A 19,039-nucleotide genomic window follows, 5' to 3' on the forward strand; every position below is an offset into this window, starting at 1 on the left:
AATTTTGCTTTCTGACTTTCCCTGAAATCCTGTATCACCAGCTCTGGTTATCTTCCCTTCCGTATCGAGAAGTCACAATTTGTTTGTCTGTTCTGCTGAATAAGAGAGAAGAAGTGGAGAAGCAGGAATTAGAAGACTATCTGGATTTTTCTTGGTCCTTGATTCTGAATTTGAAACCCTGAAAATTATGTATTCGTTCTTTTTGCATAAAGGATTTGAAGTTTTATCATTAATTCATTAGCAAGTTCAAAATATTTTTTTCTTCTAGCGTGGTTTTTTACTAATTTAATTTTCTTGTAGTCTCGTACCCGCAGAAAGTAGTAAAGTTCTGTATCATTTCCATGCATTTCTGATCAACAGAAAAGCAAATCTTTACATGAAAACTTGGGAAAACTGAGCTCTTCCTATTCCTTATTATATTGAGTGATAAACCTCGCAGACTTCTCTTTAGTTTTAGTCTTTGTAATTTGTGTGACAGAATGACTGCAAGTATCTGTGACATCTGTGTTTATATTTTAGCATCATTTTCAGAGGATGAAAAAGGCATAATCCCACGGGCTATTCAGGAGTTATTTCAGCATATTTCTGAAAACCATAACATCAATTTCCGAGTGAAGGTATCTTATATAGAGGTTTACGAGGAAGAACTTTGAGATTTATTGGAGTTGGAGACCTCTGTGAAAGATTTACATATCTGAGAAGATGAAAAGGGAAATACAGGTAGGATTTCAGCTCTAGAACTTCGTGCATTTGATTTCTGTTGTGTGCACAAATTATTGTTTCCATCTCTTGAAAAGAGAGCTTACCGATGACTAATACTAGACGAAGTCACGTTTTCAAAATATCAATTAAGTTTAGCTGATCTGAAGCAGCCTTCATTTGAGATTCCTATGAACAATATCAATGTTCCTCCAGAAGCAGCATCAGGTGGTAAGGTAGTACTGTTACTGTTTCTGCAAATTCAGCATAGAAACACAGTTGTGCATGATTATTCAGTTGAATGAATGCTTTAAGATTAAGCCTTTGCTTCTCACTTCAAAGTTATATTTGTTAAGCTACTTATGCTGTAAATATCTGCTTCCATTCCACTAAGAACTATGTTCTTAACATAGGCTGGGAGTCACTTTTACTACAAACTTTCAAAATTTCTGTCTTTTTTTTTTTTAACTGACAAAGTAAGCTTTGAGCTAGGTTTGCTCATACTTTTTTTCTAGATAGCGCTAGGTTGCAAATTGCATAAGACGATGTGTAAACACCTAAGTCTGTGTATTCTGTTTACGATATTGTTTCAAATGCTGTGACAAAATACACCCATATATTCTATTTCTGCAGGTTTCAGATGTGCTGTACTTCGTGCTTTCCACATACTGTTTTATTTTATTTAGCTATGTGCTACGACCTTATAATAATGCAGGCTTGTATGCTTGTGTGATTTGTGTTTATAGATTGACTCTTCATAATTGCAGTAAACTTTTACTGAAAAGTTTAAAATTAATGTAATTATTCTGATTTTCTTTTGGTGTTTGAAGTGATTGTTGGTGCTAAGGAATTCCAAGTAGAATGTGCAGATGAAGTGATGAGCCTGTTGGAAAGTGGCAATGCATCTCATCACGCAGGCACAACACAAATGAACGAACACTCTAGTCGATCACATGCCATTTTTACTATCAGTATTTGTCAGAAACAATCTGCAGAGTCTCAAAAAAAATAGTGATCCACAGGATTCATCTTGGAAATCAGTCCAGATGATTGCTTCAAAGTTCCATTTTGTGGATTTGGCAGGATCAGAGAGGGTGACAAAGACTGGAAATACCGGTGAAGGATTCAAAGAATCAATTCAAATCAATAGTGGTTTGTTGGCCTTGGGAAATGTCATCAGTGCGCTTGGAGACCCAAAAAGGAAAAGCGTACATATTCCATACAGGGATGCTAAAATCACTCTCATTCTGAAAGACTCCCTAGGAGGGAACGCCAAGACTGTCATGATAATATGTATAAGTCCATCCTCATCAGACTTTGATGAATCTTTAAATTCGCTCAAATATGCAAACAGAGCCAAAAACATTAGAAATAAACCAGTTGTCAACTACAACCCCGATCAAGACCGGATTGATGAAATGGAACTTGAAATCAGATTGCTCCGAGAAGCTTTGCAGAACCAACAAGTTGGTAATCAGTGTTGACATGACTTAAATCAAGAAAGAACCCAAATCAGTTTGCTAGAAGAACAGCTCACCCGGCTTCAAGCTCAGTGCTTCAGCTACAGAAACTGTTTGGACGAAGCCTTCCCATTCCTTGTTGATTTGAATGATGATGTTAGCTTAAAAAGCAGGAAGCTCTCACCGTGCAGCAAATTGACACTGGAACTGGCACCATGCAAGAGCCCCATCATATCACAATTCTTCAGCTGAGGAGAGAACTAAAGAACTGCCAGGTATTTCATTCTAAGTTAATTGTTTAGGTACCTATGAACAAATCAGGAAAGCTAATGTGTCTGTCTTGTAGGAGGAGGAGATAGAGTTCCAACAAGTTAGAATTTTATAAAATCAACCTATTTTCATTTTTCACACTGAATTCTGGTAAGCCTGTAGATTGTTACCTCGCAATCGCATACACAAATTCTGGAATTTCTTGGTTCTCATCATCCTAAATTACAGCTCTGTTATTTATTCTTCATTTTTTTTTCTCTGGCTTATTGTAAAGCTCTGCTTCCCAGGTTCAAAACAGTGTAAGAGCTGGGTTTAAACTGAAAGATACCCAGGTAAGCATGCCATCCACAGCTCGGAGGAGATGGTTAGGGAGATGCTAAAATAAACAGGGCAATAAAGGCTCTTGAGCAGCTCTTAAGAGTTGTATTTACTTGAAAGATATAGGTTGTACAGAAAAGATAGAGTTGTACAGAAGTATCTGTCTTTAGAATGGTAAGACATAGTGTGTCTATACTTTGCATTTGGCTCCTAAAGGTTTTCTGGAAGGCCAACTACATTTGGAAGTAACCTTCAATCACTATTGGATCACTTACCCAGAAAAACATCTGAAAAAAAATAACATTATAATTTCTTTAATCTTTAGGCTCTTCTTTGAGATGAAAAATGAGGAGGGCCATCCTTATTTTTTTGTTTGAGAAGTGTATTAATATTATGATTGATGCTGAGATTTTACAGCCAAATCTCACAGCACACCGAAGAAAGTAATTGGATTTAAATACCCACTTTGTAAGGTAGTGTTGGTTATGGGTCCATTATTTCCTTTGGGAGAAAGAAACTTGTCAAAACAAAATCAATAGATGAGAAACAGAAGTAAAGAAATGACTGGTGGAAACCACTTTTGAAGGGAGCAGCTGATTCCCCAGAGGGCCATGCTGCCATAGCCACAGGGACCTTGACAGCCTAGAAAGGTGGGCTGACAAGAACCTCATGAAGTTCAGCAAGGGCAAGTTCAGAGTCCTGCACCTGAAGAGGAACAACTGCAGGCACTAGTGCATGCCGGGGGCCACCCTGCTGGAAAGCAGCCCTGCAGAAAAGGAGCTGGGCGTCCTGGTGGCCACCAAGTTGAACATGAGTCAGCCATGTGCCCTTCCTCCTAAGAAGGCTAGTGGTTTTGTTGGCTGCACTAGGCAAAGTGTCACTAACAGGTCAACAGATGTGATCCTTCCGCTCAGTGAGGCCACAGCTGGAGCAGTGTGTCCAGTTGCAGTTGCAAACTGTATTTTGTGGTGCGTTATACACAGCATAGGCAGCCAGTCAAAAGAGGTGATTCTCCCACCATATTTAGCATTGATGTGGCCTCACCTTGAGTATCGTGTGCTCAGGGGCACCCCAGTTGAAAAAGGATGTGAAGATAATTGAAAGTGTGAAGAGGAAGGCAACAAAGCTGGTAGAAGGGCTGGAAGGCAGGTCCTATGAGGAGAGACTGAGAACACTTGTGTTGTCCAGTCTGAAGAATAGGAGGCCAAGAGGCGACCTCATGGCTCTCAGCAACCTGCTGAGGAGGGAAGGTGCTGGTCTGTGCTGCTGGTAACTGAGGGAAGAATGCATGGGAATGGCACAAAGCTGTGGGGGATGTCCAGTTCACGCTGGACATCAGGGAAAATTTCTGTACCATGAGGATGGTCAGACACTGGCACCGGCTTCCTAGCGAGCTGTTTGGTGCCCCATGCCTGTCAGTATTCAGGAGGCGTTTGGGCACTGCCCGCAATAACATGCTGTAACTTTAGGTTAGTCCTGAAGTGGTCAGCCAGTTGGACTTGATGATCTTTGTAGGTCCTTTCCAACTTCTCTACTGCATTCTGCTTGATTCTGTTCAGTTCCGGGCTCCCCCATGCAAGAGATTCAGGGACATAATGGAAAAAGTGCAGCAGAGGGCCACAAAGATGCTTAAGGGACTGGAGCACCTCTCCAATGAGGAAAGGCTGAGAGAGATGGGACTGTTCAGTTTGGAGAAGAGGAGGCTCAGTGGGGGATTTTAGCAATGTCTTACAAATACCTGAAGGGAAGGTGCAGTGAACGTGCAGCCAGGACAAAAGGCAGTGGGCACAAGAGCTTCTAGGCAAACATCTGGAAGCACTTGTGTACTGTGTGGTGGCCGTGGCTGCGCACTGGAACAAGTTGCCCAAAGAAGTGGAGTCATCCTCTGAGACCTGCAAAAGCCACCTGGACATGGTCCTGGGCAACCTGCTCAAGGTGGCCTTGCTTGAGCCAGGGGTTAAACCAGGTGACCTCCAGAGGTCCTTTCCAGCCTCAGCTGTTCTGTGATTCCATGGTGGGAGAATTTGCCATATATACGTCACAACTTTGCAGTTCCACTCACATCTTTGAACAACAAATAAATATATGTATGTATTTAATTTTCCAACTTCAAGAATAACAATGCCTGCTTTTCCACTGGCTGAATTTTCCTTTTATTATCTAGCAGGCTCTAGCTATGGATGAAGAAGTATTCAGCCAGAAGGATCATGAATTGAAGATATTGCAGAATCAGATAAAGACATTAATACAGGAAAATGAAGAGCAACTGGAATCTTTAAAGAAGGCTGAAGAAAGACATAGATTACAGGTATTTTTCCTCTGGCATATATTACATATATCTATATCAAACCATCCGTCCACTATAGGAATGTACTCATGATTTCAAGACAGATCCTTCAGAATTTTTTTGGATGTAAACACCTACCAGTCTTACAAGCACCTTGTTTGAATTAGAGCTGTATTCCCTAATGAGCTGAGATCATCTAGTGGGTGAATCACAGTACTGTAATTCCTGAAGTTTGTGTATCAGCCTAACTGTGCCACAGCCTTCCTGTATGATATTAAGTGATTCATTCACCCTCTCTTTGCTTCCTGCCTTCCTCCAGATCTGTGTTGTTGCTAAGTTGTTTCAGGACGATTCATGATTTAGGACTTGAAAGGCTTTAAAAGATTGTTTAGAATCTCAAAAAGACCATCAAGTTCCTACAGAATGCTTTAATTGAAAGGCTGTGTAGAAACATGCTTTGTTATATCTTTATTCAGTGTGAGAGTAAAGTATTGTTGCCTTTTGACTTTTTAAGACAGAATTTCATCCTAGTATTCTTGAGAGTTTACTATTACAAGAAGCTGAGTGACACAGTGGAAACACTGCTTGCCTCCTTCCCTCTCTAGATCTTGTATATGCTAATGAAATTGTAATGGGTAGTAAGTGAATAGCATTTCAAGATCCAGGAGACCATATATAGGATAGTTGATAGATCTGACTTTATAGGATGATAGATCTGACCTTTTTTAAAGGGAACAGCATAAACATGGCTAGTTAGTACTCTTCTCCTTTTTCTCCTTTTTTTCCTTATTCTCCTTATTCTCCTTTTCCTCCTTATTCTCCTTTTCCTCCTTTTCCTCCTTTTTCCTCTTCTTTGCTGATGGCTTGGGGAGAGTCAATGAATGAAAGGTAAGTACACTGGTCACCATCTTTTCCTTCCCTCTGTAACTTTTTTTCTGTTCTGTCATTTCTGGATAGGCTTTTTTTGTGTGTTTTCCTTTTTTAACCCATACTGCATATTGTCAGCTTATTAGACTGAAACAATCCATGCTTCTAATACACATAGATGCTTATATACGATTATGCTTATAATTGTATCCTATGGAGGATACGAGGCAGATGTTATGAACAGAAACAGTTGTACTGTAGGCAAAAGATCGCAGCTCTCACTTTTACTTAAAAACAGAAAAATCAGTATAATAATTAAATCAAATGCTTGTGTCAAATGGCTTAAAGTTGTATGCACAGGAAAGTGTCATTTCAATGATACATGACAGAATAAGAACTGTAAAAGTAGCATGTAAATGTTTGTACCCATGTATTTATGTAACAGGTTATGCACTATGGGGTTGTATGTACAAGGGCATAAGGGACAGAGTCTTATAGGGATTAAAAAAAAAAAAAGTTGTAAGGTGGAGTTGCCCATTACTACTTCCACAATCATAAAATGTATGGTATTGACATATATATTCTTTTTGCTATGACACAGAAATATTATGTATTGTATTCCAACAAAATGTCAATTTGTGGGACATTGTCTATGTATGGGGAAAGGACTTGCAGTCTAAGAAGATGAGAAAAAAAGAATAAATAAAAAATATATGAATCAAAGTAGGAGAATGCATACTTTAGTTAACTATCTCTAGCTGTTATTCAAATTTCCTGTTGGTAGGCAAGATTTTCGATGTATTCTGAAAGGAACAGAGAAGACTGAAAATTGTATGGTCTTGGCCTTATGGATAAATCAGTTCAGTGAAGATATGTAATTTTGAACAATGCACAGAGATTGCTGTAGGAAAGGCAAGTAAGTTCTTCAAACTAGCATTACCGACAAATTTGAGGCTGGGTAGAAAAGAAAGTAACGGTTGATACAGGGGATCCTGGGGTCACGTACAATTTTATGAATGTTAATTAATAAAAATAATCTTTCAAGTTGGACCACTCCAAGAGGAAGAGGAAGCCTACATGTATGTACATTTCATTCTTTAAACTCAGACCATGTGCTTCATTTGAACATTTTTCTTGAATTACCGTTTTATTTATCCATGAACACACAAATAAGGCAAGCAAGGGCTGATAAATATGTCATCTACTTCTCACTAGATGTCTAAATCTAGCTGACATAATTTATATAGGACAGGTCCTTTAGAGACAAAAATGTCTCAAAAAAATGATTGGAGTTTGGGGAGAGGTAAGATTCTACCTGTCATGCCAGAGAATTTTCAGTTTGTTGCAGAATTTGCCTGTGCACTGCAGAAGAATTTAGAGTTAGTGAATGATATACAAGAAGACTGACCTTTATAATGAATTTAGAAAGGTATGATGCAAACCTGATGATCAGCAACCGTTTTTGTTTTTGTTTTTTTCATATGAGAATGAAAAAATGGTGGAACAGCAAATCCTTATTGATCAGCTAAAAGAAAAATTAGAGAAGTTTATGGTTGTGAAAACTTGGGACTTCTCAAGTGCTTGTGGAGATGGGCCTGCTGTTACGGCATCTGCAAGAAGGCCATACAGTGTCCCACTCACAAAGAGTCTGCTACACTCGCTTTACCCATCTTCAGGGACAGAGACACGAAAGGTAAGGTCTACCTAAGCATTACATTTTTTTTAACAGTTATTGTTCAACAATTCTATTGGGCGTGACAAATTATGGTGACCTCTTGTCAGCTGCTGTTTAGCTTTGAAGCATTTTAGCATTGAAGACTGAAAAAGTACTTTTGAATGTCTTGCAACACACGCTATGTCCCAGTTGTCCAAAATCTATGGGCTTACATTTTGAATCCCAGAATGGCTGGAGTTTGAAGGGACCTTTAAAAATCATCTAGTCCAACTCTGCCATGGACAGAGACACCTTTCACTAGATCAGGTTGCTCAAAGCCCCATACAAATTGACTTAAAACACAGAATTTATCACAGTCATAAAGCTGTAGTCTTTAGTGATCTTTTTGTGCAATGTTTAACAGTTCAGATAGGAAGCATTACCAAAATGAATGATTATTCTGTACTGATAAACTGAACATTTTGGGTAATAAGTTGGTAACAGTACCTTCTTTTGCACTTGGGACAAGTGTTCTAAGCAGAACCTTCTCTTGCAAAACCTTCTGGTACACAGGTACTCAGAAATATTATTTAAACACCTGCAATTCTGCATACAAGGTCAGGTAGTGAAAGACTTTTAAACTGAAATACTATTGGAATATCAATAAAGAATTACTGAACTATTCCAAGTGTTTTTTTGGTGCTTTTTGGCAGGTGTATACCAGTCCCCCTGCTTTTTCCCTGGCTCGGATGATGGCAGGATTCCGTGCTCGTAGCCAGATGATACTGAGCTACATAGAAGATCAAGATGAAGTCCTTCACTGCCACCTCTCTATCAGAGTGATGAAGAGAAAGAAAATACAGACAGTCAAAAGTATTTTTTTTTTTTTTTTCTCATTTAGGTAATTTTTTCTTTAACTTTTGTTACAGATAAATATATAGCAAATACAATATTACTGCCTAATCCTACTGTAATGTGAGGCCATTTGTGATACTACTTAAAATAAATTTGCAGGACCAACTAGGCATATTATGAAACTAGTTTAAAAACCACATTTTTTTGATGCGATAAAGATTGCATGATCTTTGTTTTGGGGACATCATCCAACAAGATCAAGCATGGGAAGAAGAAGGTGCAAATGCTTATGTAAGCTTTCTCAGTTTGGCACTCTTCCCTTTAATATCATGTACTTTATATAAAGTTAAAAGAAAAAAAAATCCCTTTGTGTTTAGAATGTATCATGTTTTCCATTCTTTCTTAGGCATTCAATAAACCAAAAATGGACACGAAAACAGGCTTCTCTGTGCTTTCCCTTTGAGCAAAGTGACATGAAATGTCAAGTTGACAAGTCCAGCTTATGTGACAAATCTGTGCCACAGACTGATACAGCCACAGGTAAAATGGAAGTCATGAGAGTAAATTGTGTTAGATATAATACTAGAATATGCAATAATGTCTTTATCACATGTAATTATTTTTCTCATCAAAATGTCTTTATTTGCTACAAATACTTTTTTCATTATAGCTCAACATAAATTTATTTTTTAATTATTTTCCTTTTCCCTTTTCTGAAATTGACATCAGTGACCTTAATGTTTGAGTACTACTTACTAGCGAGAAAGCACTTGACCTACAAATCTAGTACTAGTTCAAGAAAAGGAAACATGCTATTATTTCATCAGAGATGCACTGAAAATGCTTAAATTAAATATGTTTTTTCTCTCTCAGATTAGCATTCATTAGCATTCTTGAAATGCTAATGCATGCTGTCATTTCCGTATTTAGACGGCAGGGAAAAGACTCTTTGCAATACTCTCTCCTTTTGGCTCTTTCGCTTCATTTGTAAGAATTCTATACATACTATATTTCAGATCACTGTCTTTTGGCTAAAGAGTGTATTCCTTTTATTCCTTTTTTATTCCTTTTTTTTTTGGTCTCCACATTGCTTTGTTTTCTTTCAAGGTGAAGAAATCGACTGCCTCCAGAAAAGTCATGTTTTTAACATGCAGAAGTTAAAGAATTCAGAGTTGAGACTCACTGAGGCCAAGCAAAAAATGGGAGAACTTGCACTTAACATCAAAATGAAAGAAGAACTTATTAAGGAATTAGTAAGAACAGGTAAGTGACTGAAAAATTGAAATGAAGACATTCAGAAATAAGCAAGAAAAAAGACACAAAACTTCTGAAGACCTGCATATCTTAGTTTTTGGGTAATTTTCTTCTGCGGGAATACTTCTGGTAACTTACAGTTTCCTAACTTCTATGAATTACTTGCTATGAGTGCATTGAAGGCTGCAAATTTTTATTGTGTCCTACTCATCTGTGATCTGCAGATTTGTTTGTTAAATATTTTTTTGTGTTTTGTAGCTTATTGTGTTTGTCCACCTATAGTGTTATTTTTCATGTATGCTTAGTGCAACTGATCTCCTCATGGACATGTGTTTGTCACCCAGTGTCTGGGATAGGAGAGAAGATACGACACTGTGCTGGGAATGCTTGCATTGCCATCATAGCAGTAGAGAAGCAGGAGTCAGAAGTGGATGAGGGAAAAGGTCAGTGTCCCTGTTAGCCTACATCATTACACACCTGTCCTGATATATATATGCTTGCCAGAAAGTTATCATTGTGATGACCCTAAAGATCTGTGCTTAGCTGTTTCAATCACACTCTTCTAGTGTGTACATATTCTCCTGAGGCAGTCTTTTGGCATTGAGAAACATTGTGTGCCCCCAGTAATTACTTACGGAATCCCAAACAGAGCAAATCAGATTGCCCGAACAGGGCAAATCAGTAGAAACACAATCGAGAGTTTTTTGCTGATTACCAAGTTGAAAGCTGAGAAATATGTAGCATATTCTTCTGGGGAACAAACAAACAAACATACAAACAAACAACAAAAAACATAATAATACAGGCAAGCTATTTTGTCAAGGACTGCAGTAGGCAGAAAATTTTCACTTGATGTGGCACTCAGGTGTTACTTTCTTTGGTGACATCAGATGATTTATGAAGAGTTCAGATTTAAGATTCCTTTGTTCATCTATATTTCAGTGTTATAAGGGAGCTGTTTGTTTAGGTTTGGAAAATGTCTCAGAAATTTTTGGTTTAATCAGGATGAAGTAAGTAATGATTCAATTACAGGTTTAAGTGATACATTGCAAATTATTAGCTTGCTGTTTTAAAACTATTTGGATATGATGTCTTTAAGGTAAGGATGCAGAGTGTGTAAGCAGGCAATATTCTTTGAAGATAACTAAACTGGAGCAAGAATCCGAGCAGGCCAAAATGGAACTGGCCGAAACTCAAAAGCAGCTTCAGGAGCTGGAGAATAAGGAGCTGAGAAAGCCAAGCTGCAAAGAGAGTTCCGAAAGAAGATGAATGCAGCTAAGCTGAAAGTGCAGGTATTTCCAATATGACCATTAGGATTTGCAAATTCCTGTCTCAGCATCACCTTTGAAATCCGTACACTCTGCTTGTGAAACTCTCACCAGCTTCACACAATTGAAGCTAGTTGGATTGAAGTAGCCAAAGAGAACCTTCACACAGTTATACCCACTACTATTTAATAACTAAGTAGTTAGATAGTTCTGTCTTTGATGATTTTACGAAGGCTCAGAGACCTTAGAGATAATGTGTGATTGTTGTGGCAAAATGTAGCAAGTCTTGCTCACTGTCCTAACTCAGTGAAATAGAGAATTAACCTGAGTCGGGTTTTAGTTTTAAGTTTTCCTGTTGTTAAGCTGAAATTTTCCATGAACATTCAGGCCTTACAGAAGAAGAAGCAAGACACTAAGAATCTGGCTTCTCTATCTAACCAAAGTGAAAAACGAGCAATAGAACTTGAGCAGAACGTGGCTCAGATGAAGCATCAGCAGACCCTGCTAGAGAAAAGACTGCGTGAGGAGAGTGAAAAAAAAGAAGCAACTAGAAGCAGAGCTTCAGCGGGACCAGCTACAAATTAAAGTAGGATTCTTTCTGTTTCCTTATGACAAAGAATAAGATCAACCAGTTTGACCTTTGTTTTCCCAAAGGCAATGTACTATACTACCAGATTTTGTCCTTTTAAGTAATTGCTTACTTGACACTGAAGAAATTGTGTATAAGTATTTTCACAGAAATCTTCATTCTTCCTTTCTCTTCAGCTATTTTTTTGAATGTTATTATGTGATGTCTAGCCCTGAGTTGCAATTTTGCATGTAAATTAGTTCAATATTTCTGATTTCATGATTGTGTAGATTCTGTCATTAAATGTGTTTGAAAAACACACTGACTGAGGCAGAAAGAAAGTTTTGTTTGTTTGTTTTTGTTTAGAGGAACTTCAGCTTAAGATGGAACAGCAACAGAAGATTCTTAAAGACAGAGAGATTGCTGTATTTAAAAAGAAGAAAAATAACTCAGTGTGGACTTTACAGAAATCAGAGGTAGCTAATCTATTCCAAATCTGTGTGGACACTGAAAAGAAAGGTGTCTTTATTCACCCCGTGTCACCTTTGTAAAGCGTTTGGAAGAAGAGTATTCCGTCCTCCCTCCCCTGTTTTTTTTTTAAATTGTTATTTTTTTTGTTGTAGCAAAAACTGAGACAAGTCAAGAAGCTCTTTAACTGGTTTTGAATGAACGAAAGGAGAGGGCTGTAATGTCTTTGTTTTTTCTATGACTTGTCAAAGGTAGTAATGCAGATAGCTGGAAATTCAACGAGTTTGGTTGTCTGGTAGGTTTGAAGGTGATTCTGATGAGCTCTGTTATAAATGTTGCATGGTTTGTTTGTTTATTTCTTTTCCCATCTGACAAATATGACAAATGGCTATGGTTTTGGTTGTTCATGACAGTGTTAGAATAGTAGGTTTCCTGTGCAACAGTGTTACCTGTATGATTTCAGAACTAGACATTGGAACATGAGAGTTTCATGAGTTAACCGAAGTCTTTAGAGGTGAAAATCAATTTAAAAAATGAAATAAAAGCAACTTCTTAGCCATACCAGCAATATGCCCACTGATAAACCATTGCTTCAGAAGAGACTTATAATAGACTCTGCTAGCAGGATCAGAACTCCCATTTTTTCTTTCTTTCAGCATCAGAGTTTCTCATCACGATGTGTTTTTCCACAAATCTTGGTCTTGGGCAAGAATCATGCAATGAGGATGGGCTAGCTGATTTCTTGTGGTACCTTTCAAACTTAGTTGTTGTCATTCTATATATGACATCTATTTCTATAACTGTTTTTAGGAAAATAATACATTTCCTTAAAAGCATCTGATAAAATTGTTTGCATAAGATGTAGTAATATAACATTGCTGAGCCTCTCCTTAAGTCAGTCCTATTTCTGTATTATCCTGAATCAGGATTCTGTTGAACACTTAATGTTAAGAATTGAAATGTTGATTTCTCACGTTTTATCAGTTACTCTAAAAGAGGAAAAACATAGTCATAAAATTCTGACCCAAATAGTCCTCGTTAATGCTCTCTGGATCTCTGTTTAAATTGTAGAAGTTAGAAGAGCAAAAGAAATGGCTGGATGAAGAAATTGAAAGAATTCTGCAACAGCACCAACAGTTAGCGGAACTAGAAGAAGATTTAAAGAAAAGAGAAGCCATTGTAGCTAAAAAAGAAGCATTATTGCAAGAGAAGAGCCTCCTAGAAATCAAGAAACTGAGATCTAGCCAGGTGATTTAAGAAAAAAAAAAGAAAGAAAGAAAGAAAGAAATTTAACACAATTGTAGAGCTGCCTGAAAAGACTATGGGAGGAGGGCAGCCGGATAACAGAAGAGGTTTAAGCCATGCGACTTGTATCTCTAGCGCTGCCATTACATTATTGTGTGGCTTGATCAAATGAACATTTTAAACATGAATAATAGAATGTAATAACCTTTATTTACATGATATCCCCGAAATTCTAACAACAAAACAAAATCTGACTTCCAAAGTTCTGTTATTGCAGCATATTAAATAACGATATCTAAAAAATTGCTCAATGCCTGCAAAGTAGAGAACATGGCAGAGAAACATTCTGTATTATTTACTTTGGCTACTGAGAAACAGAAATTGAAATGTCATTGTCACCGTAATGACTAACTCATGTAAGATATGTAGAAAACTGCACATTGCTTTTCTTTGTTTTCTTTCATCTTTTGATTAAATAGTAAATTTTATGGTAGCTGTCTACTTAGCCTAAATGGCGTCCCTTTACAAGAAGTAGACAGGTCTTCCACTTTAGGATGCGACAGTCTCATGTACATGTTTATGGGGAAGGAGTTTTATACTTACGGTTTCTTTCATTCTTCCTCTTATTTCTTTCTCTCTCTCTCTCTCTCTTTTTTTTTTTTTTTTTTTAAAGGCTTTAAACAAAGATAGTATGAAATTGTCTACTCGCTTAAGTATGCTGGACCAGGAATTGTGTGATAAAGGTATGCAGCTTCAGGACAGCACTACTGAAGATAAGACAGACATTCTGGAAAAAATTCAGGTTCTTCAGAAGGAAAGGGATCAGCTACTCAGGAGAAGAAATAGTGTGGATGAGAAACTGAAAGAGGGTAACTGAAAAGTGTTGTCAGCTGAAGTAAGTAACTATCTCTGAGATACATCAAAGTTTTAGGCAATGTTGTATAATAAAGTATTCCAATCATGACCTAAAATGTCTCCCAGTATTAGACAGTAGAGAATCAAGGAACTGAGGTTGGGTGTTTTTGTTAACAGCCGACATGAAAGTACTGCTATAATGGCACTACTTCCATAACAGGTAACAACATATACTTTCAGAGGAACTTACTTACTTTAGCTAGAGTCCGGACAAATGTTGCTGGCCTAACAATTCTATAATTAGAAATAATGAAACAGGATGTCCATCAATTTATCTTAGGCAGCTATTTTCCTATCAGGACATAGAACAAGGTGAAGTACTCTAATAGTGATGTCCCTTGATTTTTTTTTTCATAGGCTTTTGTGAAAGACCAAACCTCACCTGAAGGCCTCCATATAGTTACAATGAAAATAAGCCATATTATGATGTTACACACTTGAATTGATCAGTATAATTAAGTTGAAGATTGAATAAATTGATGTCAAATACACAGTTTTGTTTTAGGTCTTGAGAAGCAGCAGTTGGGGCCTATTACTGAGCTGATAGCATGCCAGAAAGAATCCTATTTGCTTCACTCCACAGAATCTTCTGCAATACTTCAGGGCATGAATTTCTGCCACCTTCCTGCACAGATAATGGTCACCAAACTGCTTACAGATCTGATTGGTTCATTAATCGCTAATTAGAAAACTAGTTCAACTGAAAAAGTAATAGAAGTCATCAAATTGTGGGGAGGGGAAAATGGAGGAAGAATAGAATGTAGGCTTTTGTGGTGATGAACCATTTGTTTGAACTCTGGTCTGTGGAAGGGATATCAAGACATTTCCTGCTTGCTCCAAGCAGGTTCTAGATTTGTACTCTTCCTCTTATTTTTCCCATTCCATTCTCTGTACTACTACTAGTTAGTCTTGCTCTTCAATTTAGATTCACCTTTGAGAATGAAGTTAATGTCTTATGCACACAAAGGTTTGTTTTGTACTTTTTTTACAGTCTCACTCCTGTGTTTCTGTGTAGGAAGAACATGTCCTTTTGCAGCTGGAAGAAGGAATTGAAGCCCTGGAGGCTGCTATTAATTACAAGAATGAAAGTATTCAGAGTCGCCAGTACTTGCTTAGATCCTCTTCACAGATCCTTTCACAGAGTGAGGATAATGCAATAGGAAAACTAGTTTCCTTGTCTGCTGATGAGCTCAGAGCTATCCTCTTCAAATACTTTAACAAGGTTTGCTTTGGCTAATGATCAATATTTTAGCCTATTACCTGTTATTGCGCTAAATAGTTAAATGAAATAGTGTCAAGAAGTAAAGTCAATTTAATCCACTTTCCTTGAAAGCCTGCTTAGGTTACTCACATCTGTTGTTAATTTGGATATTTTGCATCTTGACATCAACATAAAAAAGGATGCTTTTCTATTACTTGTTTGTATCTTGTTTTGGTGTCATTAGCTTAAAAGGTGTTGCAACTCTGGAAATTTCCTTGCTCCTTTCCACTGCTTTATGCTGCTAACTTCTCAAGTAGCAACATATTTAAACAGTGGTGTCGTATTGAAATTCTTCCCACCTGCAGTCTTTATTAACCTCAGGATAGTATTTCTTTTTTCCAAATCCATTATAAAATCTTTCTGCAAACAAGCGCTTACCACCATATACTGAAGAATCGTAATGACACCTGGAAACATAAAAAAGAAATGCATTAGGACTTGGTGTCTCTCTTTGCCCATGGGTGAACCTTGGATGATTTTGTGAACAAGTTGTCTGTGGTACACAAATTGGCAGTTTTCCAGAAACAGGAAAAAAACTCTTGTATCAGTTTAAGTTCTGCACAGGGCATTAAAAAATCCACTAGTCCATGTGATCAAAATCTACAGAGCTCAATTCTGACGTGTGAACTCGTGTCAGCAGGCAAATCTGTTTCCAGTATAAGCTTACAGCTTATACAGACAATTGCTTTTGTATCCATTCATCTATTAAGCAGAACTGTAAAAGCATTTGTTGAAATGGTTTGATAGAAGTGTATTAGATTGTCTTAGATTGTTGGCCTGCGAGAGTCTGAACGTAAATTACAACTGCAGACTGAAGAACAGGAGATGAAGGTCATAGACCAGGAAAATATAATACGTGAATTGGAATCTGCACTTGAGCACATCAAGTTGCAGTGTGACAGGCAGCTGACGCTACAACACAGAGAACATGAGAAAAAACTACAGTTGATACTGCATCATTTCAAGGGTGCTTGTTTGTTTTCCAAGGGGAATTGTACAGCAGATATTATCTTTAGTCACTGTTGAGAAATACTGTGTTTCATATGAAAGAAAAAAGAAGATATGAGGTAGAAAGATAACATTTTGGCTGTTACTAATTCTGATGTCGTGTAGGATGCTGATGAACAGACACAAGGTGCTTGTATAAAAGAAAAAAGCTGACCATTTTTAAAAAACGGTCAGAATTGTCACATTTTTATATTCAATTTGTTGACATTGGAAAGGTGAAAGATAGCAATCCCCTTGATCTTTATCCTCTAAATGCTCCTATTAAAATGGAGAATTGGGGTTGGCATGGGCTTTTTGATCCTCTGTCATACTAGTTTAAATGTACACCCTGAAAGCAGAGTGTCAGCAAAATACAGGACATTCTCTAGCTGGGCATCTTGATTTTGGCACAGAGAAGTGAAGTGAAGATTTGATTCTCATACTAGTTTTACTTGCCCTAGAACAAGATGGTGAAGGTATTGCAGAAACCTTGAAAGAGTATGAAGTAAAAGTCCAGCAACTGGAAAAAGACTTCTTTTATTCTAGAGAAAACCAGCAGAGAGCTGAAGAAGAAATTGAAGGGCTTTTTTGGAGAGTCACCCCATCAACTAATGGCACCTACTAAATGTAAGTACATGATCTTAAAATGCTTTTGTGTTTGTCAGTAGATCATTTGAGGGGTAGCAAACAGACAGAAGTATATCAGATAGACATAAAACTCATATTTTTACTGAACTAACTCTTATCCAGGAAGGTACTACATCTCCCCACACTTGCAAAGGAGAGACAACATCAGTTTGTAATAGAGGCAGTGGTATAACACTGTTCTAAATTTGTGTTTGGTTTTCTGTGGATTCGAGTATAATTTCAGAAGCTACAGTCTCACACTGTTGTGGTTGAGAAAACGGTATTTTATGATCTGAAAGACTCTGAATGGCATTATAATTAACAAATGTGTAATATGCTATGCTTTTAGATGCCAGTATTTTAAACAATCAACTTGATTTTGCTGCCAGCACTTGATTTCATAGAAGTTATTTCTTGGAAGATTGTCAGTGAGGAGGTCCATACTTCCAGTTAACTAAAATCATTCTTTATTAAGGTTAAAAGACCTAGATATTTGTAGTAAGAAGATAAGCTTCCTAATGTGATCTATGCTTTGACCAAAAAAAAAAAAAAAAAAAAAAAAAAGGACCAACAAACAACTATGAAAAGTTTTTTTGATTGTTCCAGGTCCTACTAACCACAACTCAAACTTAAAATGAAGTAGTTCTAGTGTAGAAGCAAAAATGGTTTAATCATTGTCATTATCTTGGTTGTCTTACACCTCACACTGCCACCACCACCACTTCACACGCACAGTGCAGCCTTCTTGGCCCCGTGTTTCGTCTTAAGGCTCAGCGTGACTCATTCTTCCTCTTAACTGATGGTTCTATTTCGTCACACTTGAGGTAGTGCCATGTCTTTGTAACACGTAGATGCTGGTCACATATGCATCTGTTGCTACCAGAGTGAATTGAGGTTTAGCTCTCCAGGCAGGATAATAAGCCTAGAGGTTCATTACTCGAAAGTATGCTGTGGCGGTGTGAACATGAATATTGCACAGGTTGGACTGTAAATGAGCATGGGGAAGATTATTCTGTGTCTAATACACAAAGAAGCATGTAGTCCAGGACATGTTTTGCTGTGAGGAAACATCCATCGCAGCCAAACTGTAGCGAAATGTAGAAGGGTGAATGTCCCTGTGAATTTCTAACTTTTTCAAATCCATATGTTTGTAACGTTTGTAAGAAGCGCTCAGTATTTTTGTATAATTACCTTTAGTTATCTTTCCTCTGAATATATTTTGGGGCATAATACAATGTAATAAAAAAGTGATGAGCTTTAAAAATAACAAAAATCCCTGTGTACATTAAAGTCACATTCAAAGACTATGTTTTGTGTGTTCTGCTAATGAAATTGCAGACTACTTTTGAAAATACGAAGAATTTCATATTTTACTGTCATGGTTCAGTTGTTTTAAGATTGCCTAAATTGCAAGTTAGAATGGTGAAGCTTGTATTACAAGCAAAGAGCCAGCGGAAAGTAAAAGACACAGTCTTTTACTTCCTCGTCTTTCGGGTGCTTAACATACAATGGTGCTAGCTCAGACCTAGGAATCACCAGTCTTTATCTTGTTCCCTGTCTCAAGTCCCCCCTTTTCTTGAGCCTAAGCAAATTCTTTGGCTTATTACAATCCTTCTTGATTAAAAGTTTTCATTAAATTCTTACCAGTTTTGACTTGGTGCTTGTTTCAGTTACACTTCCAGGTATCATAATCTAGTCCTTCATACAACACCAAAATGCACATTGTACCACTACACAAGTCAAGACTACTACTCTTAAAAAGAAGATCAGGATTCCTCTAAACGATTGCTTAAGCCAAGAAAAGTTGGGTAACCAAAAGGTTATTTTGTTGCATAATTCTCGAAAACCCCAGGAGGTGTCATCTTGAATTACCTTACGTAATCACCTTAGACTAATCACCTTATTACTGTAGTCTTTCCCCAAATGTTTTCGTGCTCAGTCTCAATTCCTCCTGCCTCATTTACACACATACAGCAACTAATATTGATTAAAGTGCATCCTTCCCCTTGGGAGGCAAATAAAAGGTCTAGTGCCTA

At 37.4% G+C, this 19,039-nt stretch overlaps 1 pseudogene; it reads left to right on the forward strand.

Moving 5' to 3' along the window:
* Positions 1–327: 327 nt before the first annotated feature.
* LOC139998590 (kinesin-like protein KIF27) overlaps positions 328–19,039 on the forward strand; it is a 245,777-nt pseudogene continuing 227,065 nt past the window's right edge.

The sequence above is a fragment of the Anas platyrhynchos genome, chromosome 38 (genome assembly GCF_047663525.1).
Source record: "Anas platyrhynchos isolate ZD024472 breed Pekin duck chromosome 38, IASCAAS_PekinDuck_T2T, whole genome shotgun sequence".
Lineage (NCBI taxonomy): Eukaryota > Metazoa > Chordata > Aves > Anseriformes > Anatidae > Anas > Anas platyrhynchos.